Below are 13228 nucleotides of genomic sequence, written 5' to 3' on the forward strand. Positions count from 1 at the left end.
TGTAAATAGAAGTGCATCTTACAATTCATGTCCTCTTAGATTTAGTAAACTATATCAATTGGTCAGTTAAAGCATTGTGTTATATTCTGCTTTTCTCTAAAATGTGTTTTTTTTGGGGGGGGGTGGAACTTACCATGAAAGCTTTTATATAGTACGATCAATAACATGGAAATAAGGCCAAGAAAGATGAAAGAAGCACATATTAAAAATTAACAGAATTGGTATAATTGAATATAATCAGTAGATTAAAGATCAGCTATGTTGTACTTAGGCCTAGTTAAACTTGGTTTTGTCCAAACCATTCTGTAGTAACTATAAAATATTAGGATTACATATTCTAAAATGAATACGGGTGAATATGCAATCCTAACACTAGAATACATAATCCTAACATTCTATAGATACTGTAAAAGTGTCCATTTCTTCCATGTAGCAAGCAGCATAGGAGTCTAGCAAAGACCCTGCCCACTGATCTTACTTTTTGACAGTTAACATTTTTTTGGTTGTCTAAAAGGCCTTCTCTTTTAGAAAACCAATTTCACCGAGGTCAGGGCTTCTGAATCTTTCCAGGGACAATCCAGTAGTATTAGTATATATTAGAATTCATACAGTTTAAGGAGTAATATTTTCAGAGACAAACAAAATCCAAATATGACTGTCACTTAATGGTCCTAGATATTTTAGATTATAAAACTTTAGCAAGAAAAGAATTAAAAAATAGCTGGTTCAAACCAAGTAGTTAGAACACATTTTTGCCTTAAACCAAACCCAAACCAAAATATTTAGCTGACTTGAAACTGAAACTGAAATGAAATTATATTGGTTCTAGCCGCATGTCCCAGAAAAGACAGGTCAGAAGGCTGGGAAAACACAGGTACATAAGTTACTAAAGAGAAACAAAATAATTTATCTTTGGAAAGTTGATAACTCTTGGTTACATTATGCCCCCAACTGCCTATATTTAAAAAGTTGGTGTTACATTTTTTAAAGTTACATTTTCAACAATCAGAATTCCTGATTTGGGTTGTATCTATGAAAAACATTATCTTTGGTGAGATTCTAGATAAATCAAGCTTAAAATGTGGCACTGAAAGGCTATGCACAGAAAAAAAGACAAAGAAATTACACCAGACAATTGTAAGTACTTGTCTTTCTTTTTAAGTATTTGTCTTTGAAGAATGAAATGTGCTGATATTATTTACCTGCCTTTTTATGTTGTTGATTTACTGTAATGAGCATTACAGTTTTTATGGTGGAAAATGGTCATTTTTCTATTTTACAAAGAAGTTGATAAAAACCAAAGAGAAATTTTTCATAATTTATTTTTTCAAATTATGAGTGGTATAGTCACTTTGGAAGATAGTTTGGCAGTTACTTACAAAACTAAACATACTCTTACCATATGATCCAGCAATTGCATCCTTGTTATTTACCCAAAGAGTTAAAAACATGTCCACACAAAAACCTGCACACAGATGTTTATAACAACTTTAATCATAATTGACAAAACTTGGAAGCAACCAGGTCCTTCAGCAGATGAATGGATAAATGAACTGTGGTACATCTGAACAATGGAATATTATTTAGCACCAAGAAGAAATGAGCTTATCAAGCCATGGAAGACATGGAGGAAGCTTAAATGTGTAGGATTAAGTGAAAAAAATCTTTCCAACTATATGACCTTCTGGGAAAGGCAAAACTATGGAGATGGTAAAAAGATCAGTGGTTGTCAGAGGGAGAAGTGAGGGATGAATAGGCAAATCACAGAGGATTTTTAGAGCAGTGAAACTATTCTGTACAATACAATAATGGTAGATACATGTATTCTACATTTGTCAAAACCCATAGAATCTACAACACCAAGAGTCAATTCTAATATAAACTGTGGACTTTGGGTGATAATGATGTGTCAGTGGAGGTTCATCAGCTGTAACAAATGCACCATTCTGGTGATATTGATAGTAGGGGAGACTGTGCATGTATTAGGGCAGGGAGTATATGAGAACTGTGAGTAATTTCTGCTCAATTTTGCTTCAAGCCTAAAACTGCTCCAGAAAATAAAGTCTATTTTTTAAAAATTAATAATACTCCACTCAAAAAAATATATACGTTGAAAATGTGTCTGAATAAGTGAGATAAACTAGTTTGTCATCAGATACTAGGGCTTTGCACCTTCTAGGCACTCAATTATTTGTTGAATGAATGAATAATCTACATTGAGAGAAGTCACTGGAAAAATTGCTCACCCTTCTCCTTTGTTGGCAAATACTTTAAAAATACTTTTTCTTGGGGCATCTGGGTGGCTCAGTGGTTGAGCATCTGCCTTTGGCTCAGGGCGTGATCCTGGGGTCCTGGGATTGAGCCCAGCATCGGGCTTTCTGTGGGGAGCCTGCTTCTCCCTCTGCCTATGCCTCTGCCTCTCTCTGTCTCTCATGAATAAATAAATAAAATCTTTAAAAAATGTATTTTTTCTTTGTGGAAAAAGATACACATTAACTATCATAACCCCTCCTTCATATTATACAATTAGATCACAGACTGAGAGTAACTACATATTAGTTTGCCTAATCACAACCTGAAGACCTGCTCCAACGCCCATACTTGACCGTCAACAGCATGATTTTTATGTCCGCATTGGATATATTTTCCATCTTTGTCATTATTATAAAAAGTCTTTCATATAAACATTTTAAAAATCACAATTCAGTTCCCTATGGTTAATGTGTTATTTTTAAGATAGGTTTACTGTAAATTTTCAGCCCTCTTGAAAGATTTTTTTTTTTAAAGGTGATCCTCCAGAAACTGGGTAAATCTGAAATTTTAAAAACAAAGAATCAATTGATCTGAAATTTGTGGTGCTAATGCCAAAAGAAACAATTCAATTCTTCTCTTTTTTTCCCCCCTAAGCATGTTTGCAATTAGTTAGAAAAATGCCTTATCTACTTATTAGCTCAGGTGCTTAACTTTCGCTGGTTTTGTTACCCATAAAATGGATAGGAATAAATCCTAAGATACTATATATTACAGTGAATAGCCTTCAAATGCACAAAGGTTCTGGGCAAATTGTCAGTTCAGGGCCTGATCCTGACAATCCACAGGTAGTATGTTTGTACGTGTGGGTGTGGTCCAGTGAAGTGCCTGGAGTTCACTAGAGTTCATTTCATTCACAGCTGTTGTGCTCATATCCAAACAACTAATTAAAAAGATTTACTTCATACTCATTTTTCTTTTCAAATTTCATATTTGGTTTTACTTTAATCCACAGTGTGCTAGTGGGAAGTACTAATGTTTATTCTTAAAGGAAGCTAAATTTAAACTATTTCCAAATATGTCTCATGTAAATGTCAACTATTTTCTTTTTCAAATATTTTTTAAATTGCTTTAAAAATTTTAAAAATCTTATAAAATTATTTATTTTCCTTAGACTTTTTTTTTTTAAAGTGATCTCTACCCCCAATGTGAGACTTGAACTCACAACACTGAGATCAAGAATTGGATGCTCTACTGGCTAAGCCAGCCAGGTGCCCTGAAAATGGCTTTCTTTTTAGATAGACTCAACTCTATTTATTTATTAAAGCTTACAATATTAAAAACTTCACCTAAGTTGTGTATGTGTATAAACAAACTTGGTAGTATATTGAAAGAAAGAGACAAAGACAGAGAGAGGCTGAGACTTTAATATTTACTGAACATAAGAACATAAGTTATATACCAGCAAGTTTTTGAAATACTAACTTGATTTTCACAAAAGTCATGAAATGTATAACTAGAAGTCAAAAGATTAAGTTAGCTATCCAGGTGACACACCTGATAAGTGAGAGAGCTGGAGTTTGGACCTCAGTCTGTCAGACTGATTGTCAAAGCCAATACTCTTCATATAAGTAAAATATTAAGTTTTTTAAACAATATATGGTAGATGATCAATCCTCACAGTTGAGATTGCAAAGCAGATTTTTGTTTAGTATTATTTAGTTTGGAAACAAATGTTCTATATAAGTCAATTTCACCATCAGAGATGTTAGGAAAATATATTAAGAATAAATCATATATTTTATGCTGATATACTGGCAATTTAAAAATCTTGCTATTTTAACACATCTTTTGCTTCAGTTAAGAGGAATTTCATAAAGCTGTCATTTCAGAACAATTCATCTAAGAGTAAACAACAAGTAGAAGAATTAAAAAGAACTGTCTTTTTCATAAGTGCTTTCTTCCTGTAAAATAATTCAAGGAAATGCCAATAAAATCTGCTTATTCTGGTATTATTTCATAGTATTAAAAATTTAATTCAAGTGTGAATTTTTTGACTAAGGAGCAAAGGCTGTTGAGAGAAGCTGTACCACCTGAGTTTAGGATCTCTATAAAATACCTTTTATCTTAAGAATGCTTTGTTTTAGGATTCAGGGTAGACTATCAGTTAAGCACGTCCACTGTGAATGTCAAAATGACTGGGTTTGAATCCCAGTTCTACCATTTACTAGCTATATGGACCTGTGTTGTGGGGATTAAAGTTAACATATTTTAAGGATGCCTGGGTGGCTCAGCAGTTGAGCGTCTGTCTTTGGCTCAGGGCATGATCCTGGGGTTCCGGGATTGAGTCCCACATTGGGCCCCCCATGTGGAGCCTGCTTCTTCCTCTGCTTATGTCTCTGCCTCTCTCATGAATAAATAAATAAAATCTTAAAAAAAAAAAGTTAACATTTTAAATATTTAGAACAGTTCCAAGCACATGTAAATTCTATGAAAGTTTTAGTATTATTCCTTAATGAGTTCATTCATTCTAATTTCATCTAGATCACTTTCTCCATTTCTCCCTCTACTGTTTTTACCTATAAAAAAATAAAATTAACTATACTTATAAGGATTTTTTTTTAGCAAATCAGTCTATCTATAATAAAAGCATGTAACATTCCACAATTCTTGCTTTTTACACAAATAAGGATATCTTATAAATCTCATTTTCTTGCCAACATAACTGTTTTAGTCAATCAGAAACAAGGGCAATTAGATGACAATTGTATGGAATAGGAAAAAATATAATTAAATAGTTAAGAGCAAACAAAGATATTTTTATTTGATGAATAAATTCATTTCAGGCCTTGAAATATAATATTATGCCAAACAAAGAATAAGATTTAAAAAGTATTTAGATACATATGGGGCCTTCTAACATGTAAGAAACAGTGATATTGAATAAGTGTTAATATTCTTTGGGGCTGGGGTACCTGGGTGGCTTCCTTGGTTAAGCATCTGGTTTCAGCTCAGGTCATGATCCCAGGGTCCTGGCATCCAGCCCCGCATCAGGCTCCCTGATGAGTGGGGAGTCTGCTTCTCCCTTCCCCACTCCTTTTGCCCCACCCACCTCATATTCTCGCTCTGTCTTAAGTAAATAAAATAATCTTTAAAAATGTTATTTGGGGTAATAAGTACCTTAAAAATACTCAAAATAAAATGCATAAGGCGATCAGGTTTAACAGAAGGCAAAGACTTCAGAGTCTACTTTGCATGACAATATATACACTTGGGGGGGTTTCTTAGCTCAGATTTGAGATTTTTAAAAAAGGATTACATTTGCATAGCACCAAACTAAGAATGAATTTGTGAAGAAGATGAGCCCTCCACCTAGTCTAGCAATCTTATGATTCAAAAACCCTATCAGATTATTTTTAAACCTTTATTTTATTTTTAAAAGATTTTATGTATTTGAGAGAGAGAGATAGTGAGAGAGCACAAGCAGGGTGGGTGGGGAGAAGAGGAAGAGGGAGGAAGTGGGCTCCCCGTTGAGCAGGGAGCCTGCTGCGGGACTCCATCCCAGGACCCAGGATCATGACCTGAGCCAAAGGCAGACACCCAACCAATTGAGCCACCCAGGTGCCCCTAGAGCTTTATTTTTATTGCGGGCATAAATTTGAAGTGTTATCTCAAGTGTGAAGAAGCATGAAACAGCCCTTTGGGGCCTTTTCTGTACTAAGCTCCTCCCTAGAATTCAACTGCCCATTGTAATTAATTGTATTTTGTAATCATTTGGGTTTGGGGGACATCATTAAGGGCTGTCGCTGTACAGTGGAAAATATTGAGCAAAATTATATGAACAAGACTGTTAGGATAACAAGGTAAACAAATGGCTTTCCTATTCAGTTATATCTTTTCCTTTATTCCTCAACAAATTTCAAAAGAAACTATGTTCCAGGAGTACATTGTTCTCATGCTTTAGATACAAAGTTAAAATTGATGTAACAGTTTTTTTCATAAGTTCCCAGTTGACTATGGAAGATAAACATGAAAACAGATCATTGTAATGCAATGTTTGAAGTGTTGATAAAGAGGTATGAGGAGGGATCCCTGGGTGGCGCAGCGGTTTGGCGCCTGCCTTTGGCCCAGGGCGCGATCCTGGAGACCCGGGATCGAATCCCATATCAGGCTCCCGGTGCATGGAGCCTGCTTCTCCCTCCGCCTGTGTTTCTGCCTCTCTCTCTCTCTCTGTGACTATCATAAATAAATAAAAAATTAAAAAAAAAAAATTAAAAAAAAAAAAAAAAAAAGAGGTATGAGGAAAATTGTATGGGATTGGGAATGATTTCTTTTATTCAGTAAAGTGTAGAAAGACTTCCTGGAGAAGTCCTGGGTCCTAATGAAAGAGTAAGGGAGTACCAGGTAAGTGAGAGGAAAGCAAGATGTCTTGCTTGTGTTTCCTTTGGGACTCCAAGTCTTCTAAAACAACTGAATAATCGAAGGGAGCATGCTGAGAGCCAGAAAACAGTCTGAATGGACACAATCTGAGAAACAGCTGACCTTGGTTAACTAATAATTGATATGCAATTGAAAATCTAGTTATAGGGAATGTGACCATATAAATGATTGTCTAAATCAGGACCCTTTTGAGAAAGCAAGGGGGCACTATTATCAATCAGGCTAGGAGAACTGGTGTAAACTGAGACTGTTTTAGGCAAATTAGTCATGTGGCCACACACAATTTAAAAGACACAGAAGTCAGCCAAGGCTCCATTAGGGCTCTTGTTCCATTCTTCTGTGATAGTCTTGGCTTTCTCCTTATTGTCTCAGTTTTATCTGCCAGCTGACTTCTCTCATGGTTAAGATGGCTGCTAACGGATACCTGTACCTCATAGTTTTCCCTTCATATGAAAGAAGAAAGAAAATGTGTGAGTTATTCCTATCCACCTAACAAAACCCCTTGATGCCACTTGTTAACTGACTTAGGCTATGGCAGGAAGCCTAGAACGGTCAAATCAGGACCCACTGAAGCTGGTAGTAGGGATAATCACACCCAAACTACATAGCAGCTATGTAATGAATGGGGGAAAATATAATTGGACAGATAACCACCATACCCACTATACTGAGTTTTTGTAAAACAATGGAAAATTTCTAGAAAGTTCTAAATATGAAAGATTCCATTTAACCTCTTTCAGCTTTTGTTATTTGTTATACCTTTTTGAGATATAGTCACATACCATAAAATTCACTTTCAAAGATTATAACATTATTCATAAGCCAAAAAGAAAAAAGAAAAGCATTATTCAAAACCAAATCCAACTCAACTGATAAAAGGATAAATAAAATGTAGTATATCCACACAATGGAATATTATGTAAGCTATAAAAAGGAACAAATTACTTTTAAATACTACAACGTGGATAAACCTTGAAAATATGCTGTTAAAGAAGGTAGTCACAAACTGCATACTTTTATTTTAATGAAATAGCCAGAATAGGAAAATCTATGGAGATGGAAATTAAATTAGTGGTTACCATGGGCTAGAGGGAGGGGAAAGGAGGAGCGACTTCTAACGGGCTTGGGGTTTCTTTTTGCAGTGATGAAAATGTCCTGAAGTTAGGTAATGATGGCTGTGAATCATTATGATTCCATAATGATGGCTCTGTGAATACACTAAAAATCACTGAATTGAAAACACATTCAGACCACAGAAACAATTAGCCATTAAGGAGATGCAAATCAGAACTATAATGAAACACCATTTCACACTTACTAATATGGCTGGCTATAACAAGTTTTGGTGAAGGTTTGGGAAAATGGAAACCCACATATATTGCTGGTGAGATTGTAAAATGGTAGAGCCACTTTAGAAACAAGTATCAGTTCCTTAAAAAGTTAGTTACCACACAACTCAGTACTCCTAAGTTTGTATCCAAGAGAAATAAAAATGTCTACACGAAAAATCTTTTAACCTGAATGTGACCCCCTAAAATTCATATGTTGAAATCCTAGTCCCCAAAGATGACGTAACTAAGAAGTGGAGCCTTTGGGAGGTGAATAGGGCATGAAGATGAAGCCTTCATGAATAGGATTACTGCTCTTATTAAAGAGATCCTACAATGGTCCCCAACCTCTTCCACCATGTGAGGGCACACTCCAAAGATGTTGGCTATGAACCATAAAGAGGGTTCTCAAAAGAACAAGACCATGCTGGCATTGTGAACTTGGACTTCCTAGCCTCCAGAACGATGAGGAATAATTTTCTGTTGTGTATAAGTCACCCAGTCTGTGTATTTTGTTTTGGCGGCCTGAATGGACTAAGATGGTGAAAATGTTTTCATGTGTTTATTGGCTATTTATATATTTTCTTGGAAGAATATCTATTAAAATCCCTTGGTGATTCTTAATTGGGTCTGTTTCGTTTTATTATTGAGTTGTAAGAATCCTTTATATATATATATATATAAAAAGAATCCTTTATATATTCTGGATACAAATCCCTTATCAGATACATGATTTGTAAACATTTATGGCATTTTGTGGGTTGTCTTTTTTCTTTTTTTTTTTTTAAGATTTTATTTATTTATTCATAAGAGACACAGAGAGAGAAGGCAGAGACATAGGCAGAGGGAGAAGCAGGCTCCAGGCAAGGAGCTGATGTGGGACTCAATCCCAGATCCCAGGATCACACCCTGAGCCAAAGGCAGACACTCAATCACTGCGCCACCCAGGTGTCTCTTTCCTTTCTTGATGACATCCTTTGAAACACAAAGTTTTTCATTTTAATGGTCCAATTCATCTGTTTTTTCTTTTGTCACTTGTGCTTTAGTATCATATCAAAGATAACATTTCCTAATTCAAGGTCACAAAATTTATACTCCTATTTTCTTTTAAGAGTTTTATAGCCTCAGCTCTTATTTTTAGGCCTTTGATCTAATTTTATTTAGTTTTTTAAAGTTAATTTTTATATGTTGTGACATAGAAGTCTAACTTCATTCTTTTGTACATGGACATCTAGTTGTCCTGGCACCAATTATTTAAAAGATGATTTCCCCCCTTGAATGGTCTTGGCATGCATATTGAAAATCAGTTGACCATCAGTGTGTGGATTTATTTTTAGACTCTCAATTCTATTGCTAATACCATATGGTCTTCATCACTGTAGATTTGCAGGAAGTTTAAATTTGGGATGTGTGAGTTCTCCAAATTTGTTCCTTTTGAAGATTGCTTTGGCTCATGAGTTTCAATATGAATTTTAGGATCAGCCTGTCAATTTCTGCAAAGAAGACAGCTGAGATATTGATAGGGGTTGCACTGCTCTATAGAGCAATTTGGGTAGTATTGCCATCTTGATAATAGTAAGTCTTCTGATCCATGAATATGGGATGACTTTCTATTTACTTAGGTCTTCTTTAATTTCATTCAACAGTGTTTTCTACTTTTAATTTTATTTTTTTAATATTTTTTAGTTTTAGTTTTCTACTTTTTAGTGCACAGATCTTACATATTCTTTCTGAAATTTATTTCCCAAGTATTTTATTCTCTTTGATGCTATTGTAAATGGAATTGTTTTCATTTGCGAATTGCTCATTGCCAGTGTACAGAAATAGAGTTGATTTTTATATATTGATCTTATATCTTGAAGCCTTACTGAACTTATTAGTTTTAATGGCTTTTTTATGGGTTCATAAGATTTTCTATCTTATGATAGATCATGTTCTTCTAATAGAAATACCTTTACTTCAAAAGAAAAATATTTTTACTTAATTCTTTTCAGTCTGAGTGCCTTTTATTTCTTCTCCTTGCCTAAGTGCCGGTTAGAACCTCTAGTATAATATGAATAGAAACAGCAAAATCAGAAATCTTTATTTGTTCCCGATTATGGGGGGGAGGGAGCTTTCAGTACTTCACCACTAATTATGATGTTGGCTGTGGGTTTTATCATAATGAGGAAGCTCCTTTATATTCCCAGATTGTTAAATAATTTTATTGTAAAAGGGTGCTGAATTTTGTAACATATATTGTTTGCATCTACACTGATTTTCTGATATTTTTGTTTGTTTAAGATTTTGTTTTATTTATTCATGAGAGACACACAGAGAGAGGCAGAGACATAGGCAGAGGGAGAAGTAGGCTCCCCATAGGGAGCTCGGGATAAGGGGCTGAACCGAACATTCAACCACTGAGCCACTCCCTGATTTTCAGATGTTAAACCAACCTTGTATTCGTGGAACAAATCCCACTTGGTCACGTTGTATAATCCTTTCTGTATATTGCTGGATTCAGTTTGTTAGTATTTTGTTGAAGATTTTTATGCCTATATTCATAGGGGATATTGGTCTGTATTTTCTTACAATGTCTTTGGTTGATAATACTGCCCTCATGGAATAGCTGCGAAGTATTCCCTTCTCTCTAAGTTTTGGAAAGTTTTTGAGGGATTTGTGTTAATTCTTCCTTAAATGTTTGGTAGAATCACTAGTGAAGTCATCTGGGCTTGGGTTTTTCTTTTGTTCTTGTTTTTTAATTATTATAATTTTGACGTCTTTATTTGTTGTAGGTCTATTCAGATATTCTATTTCTTCTTGAATCAGTTTCAATAGTTTGTGTCTTTCTAGGAATTTTTCTATTTTATCTAGGTTATCTGCTTTGTTGACAAACAGTTGTTCATGTTATTCCCCTGTAATCCTTATTTTATTCTGTAAACTCGGTAGTAAAATCCCCTCTTTCACAGCTGCCTTTAGTAATTGACTCCTCTTCCTTTTCTCTCGGCCAGTCTAGCTAAATGTTGTCTATTTTATTCATCTTTTCCAAGTACTAACTTCTCATTCCATGGGTTTTCTCTATTGTTTTCTTTTTCTCTATTTCATTTATTTCCACTTTGATGTTTATTATTTTCCTACTTCTGTTTACATTGAGTTTAGTTTTTTTTTCCAGTTTCTTAAGGTGGAAGTTTAGATTTTTGATTTGAGATCTTTCTTTTTTAATATAAGTGTTTATTGCTATAAATTTCTCTCTGCAGTGGCTTAGCTGTATCCCATAAGTTTTGGGATACTGTAGTTTTGTTTCCATTCACTTCAAAGTATGCAAATAGGGCACATGAAAATGTCAAAAAACCAACTGTTCTTACTCAGATTCAGCCATTTTTCTTAAATAAAGTCTCCTCAGATGATTGTAGCTAGGGTTAATTTAGGGAGTTCTGAAAAAATTTTGACACTTTCTGCTAGTATTTACATTGCTTTTAGTGTTTCAAAAAGATAGAATTTAATATTTTTATGTTAATTGGGATATTTCACCACTTAGCATATAGGGTAAAATGGAAGTTAGATTATCTTTTAAGAAGGTTAGGAAAGGGAAATTTTTACTAGCATTTATAATCTCCTATATTATAATAACTCTCCCAATCTCTTCTTATGTTTATGTCTTCCTATCACCTTGACCAGCTCATCTTGTACAGGACCTTGATGATTTGTTCCATGGTGTATATTAGCAACTAACCTCAGCTAGGGTACATAGATTTATCAGTAGAAGTGGAATCTTGTCAGAGGACTATAAAATGTATAGGCTGGAAAGAGACAGGATATAATCTAATATTCTAAAGAAAGAATAAAAGGAAAGTACTGTGTCAATGTTGGCAATTCATAATTCTTCTAATGGGGACTATTGTTAGATCTCTAAAGAGAATGAAGAGAAGCAGATTCACAAATTTTATACCTTTCTTAGATTTGAAATGAAATCTCCTCATTATTAATTTTAGGAGAAGTGTTGCTCCACACTGAGCCAAATTACTCCCAAGATTTTACTGAACATCCTTTTCTGCCTCCAAGTGTTGGATCACTCAACAAGCAGACTATGCAAATCTATCTATTTACTCATTTAACAAATATTTATTGAGCACCTATTATATAATAGACACTGTCCTGAGTGATGAGGAAATAGCAATGAACAAAACTAAGTTCCTGTTCTCATGGAGTCTGAATCCTAATAGAGCATGCAGGCAATACAAATATATGCATAGTATAATGTCATAGAGGGAACAGAGTAAATATCTCTGCAGTAATAGAAAGTCTTCTCTGATGACATTTGAGTAAAGAGTTGAACAAAGAGGGGGAGTAAGCCATGTAAATATGTAGGGAGGGAGAGTTCCATTTAGTGCAAAGTTTAAGTGCAAAGGTCCCCAGAGGAGCACATTTGGCTTCTTGGAGGGAGAGCACATAAGCCAGGGGGTGGAGTATAGTGAGGAAAAGGAAGAAAAGTAGGAAATTGGTCAGAGTAAGGGCCAGGGTCTAGAAAATATAAAGCTCTGATGGTCATAGTAAAGATTTTGGATTTTACTTTGAGATTTAAAGCCACTGGAACATTATGAGCAAGCACATGGGTGGCATGATTTTGTTTTTTGTTTTTTTTTTTGTGGCATGATTTTGATAGGACTTTAATAGGATCTCTCTGACTGTTGCATAGTGAAGAGTCCATGAGAACAAGAGTGGAAGCTAATAATCCAGTTAGGAGACTATTAAAGTAGGAAAAGGATGATGTGGATTGTACATATAAATATGTATATATTTTATTGTCTGCTCCATTAAAATATAGATTCCATGAGAACAGAAACAATGGAAGTGAAGAGAGTAATAAACTTTGAAGGTAGTATCAGCAGGATTTGCTAATAAATAGAATACAGAATATGAAAGAAAGAGGGCAGTCATAGATAGCTCTAAGAGATGGAGCCTGAGTGGGTGAACACTGGTCCAATTTACTGGGACGGTGATCACCTAAAGGAATAGATTTGAAGAGGAAATTAAGAGTCTTGTTTGAATGTATTACAAGTGAGATACCTATTAGGCATCTGTGGTAGATTAAAGATGGCCATGGATTCTCTGCTTCCCTTCCCTTTGAGTGCAGTCTAATTCCCCTCCTATTGAATCCAGGCTGCAATAGAGACTTGCTTGACCCACAAACAGTGGTGAAAGTGACATTTTGGAACACCCAGGGTTAGGCC

The sequence above is a fragment of the Vulpes vulpes genome, chromosome 12 (assembly GCF_048418805.1).
Source record: "Vulpes vulpes isolate BD-2025 chromosome 12, VulVul3, whole genome shotgun sequence".
Classification (NCBI taxonomy): domain Eukaryota; kingdom Metazoa; phylum Chordata; class Mammalia; order Carnivora; family Canidae; genus Vulpes; species Vulpes vulpes.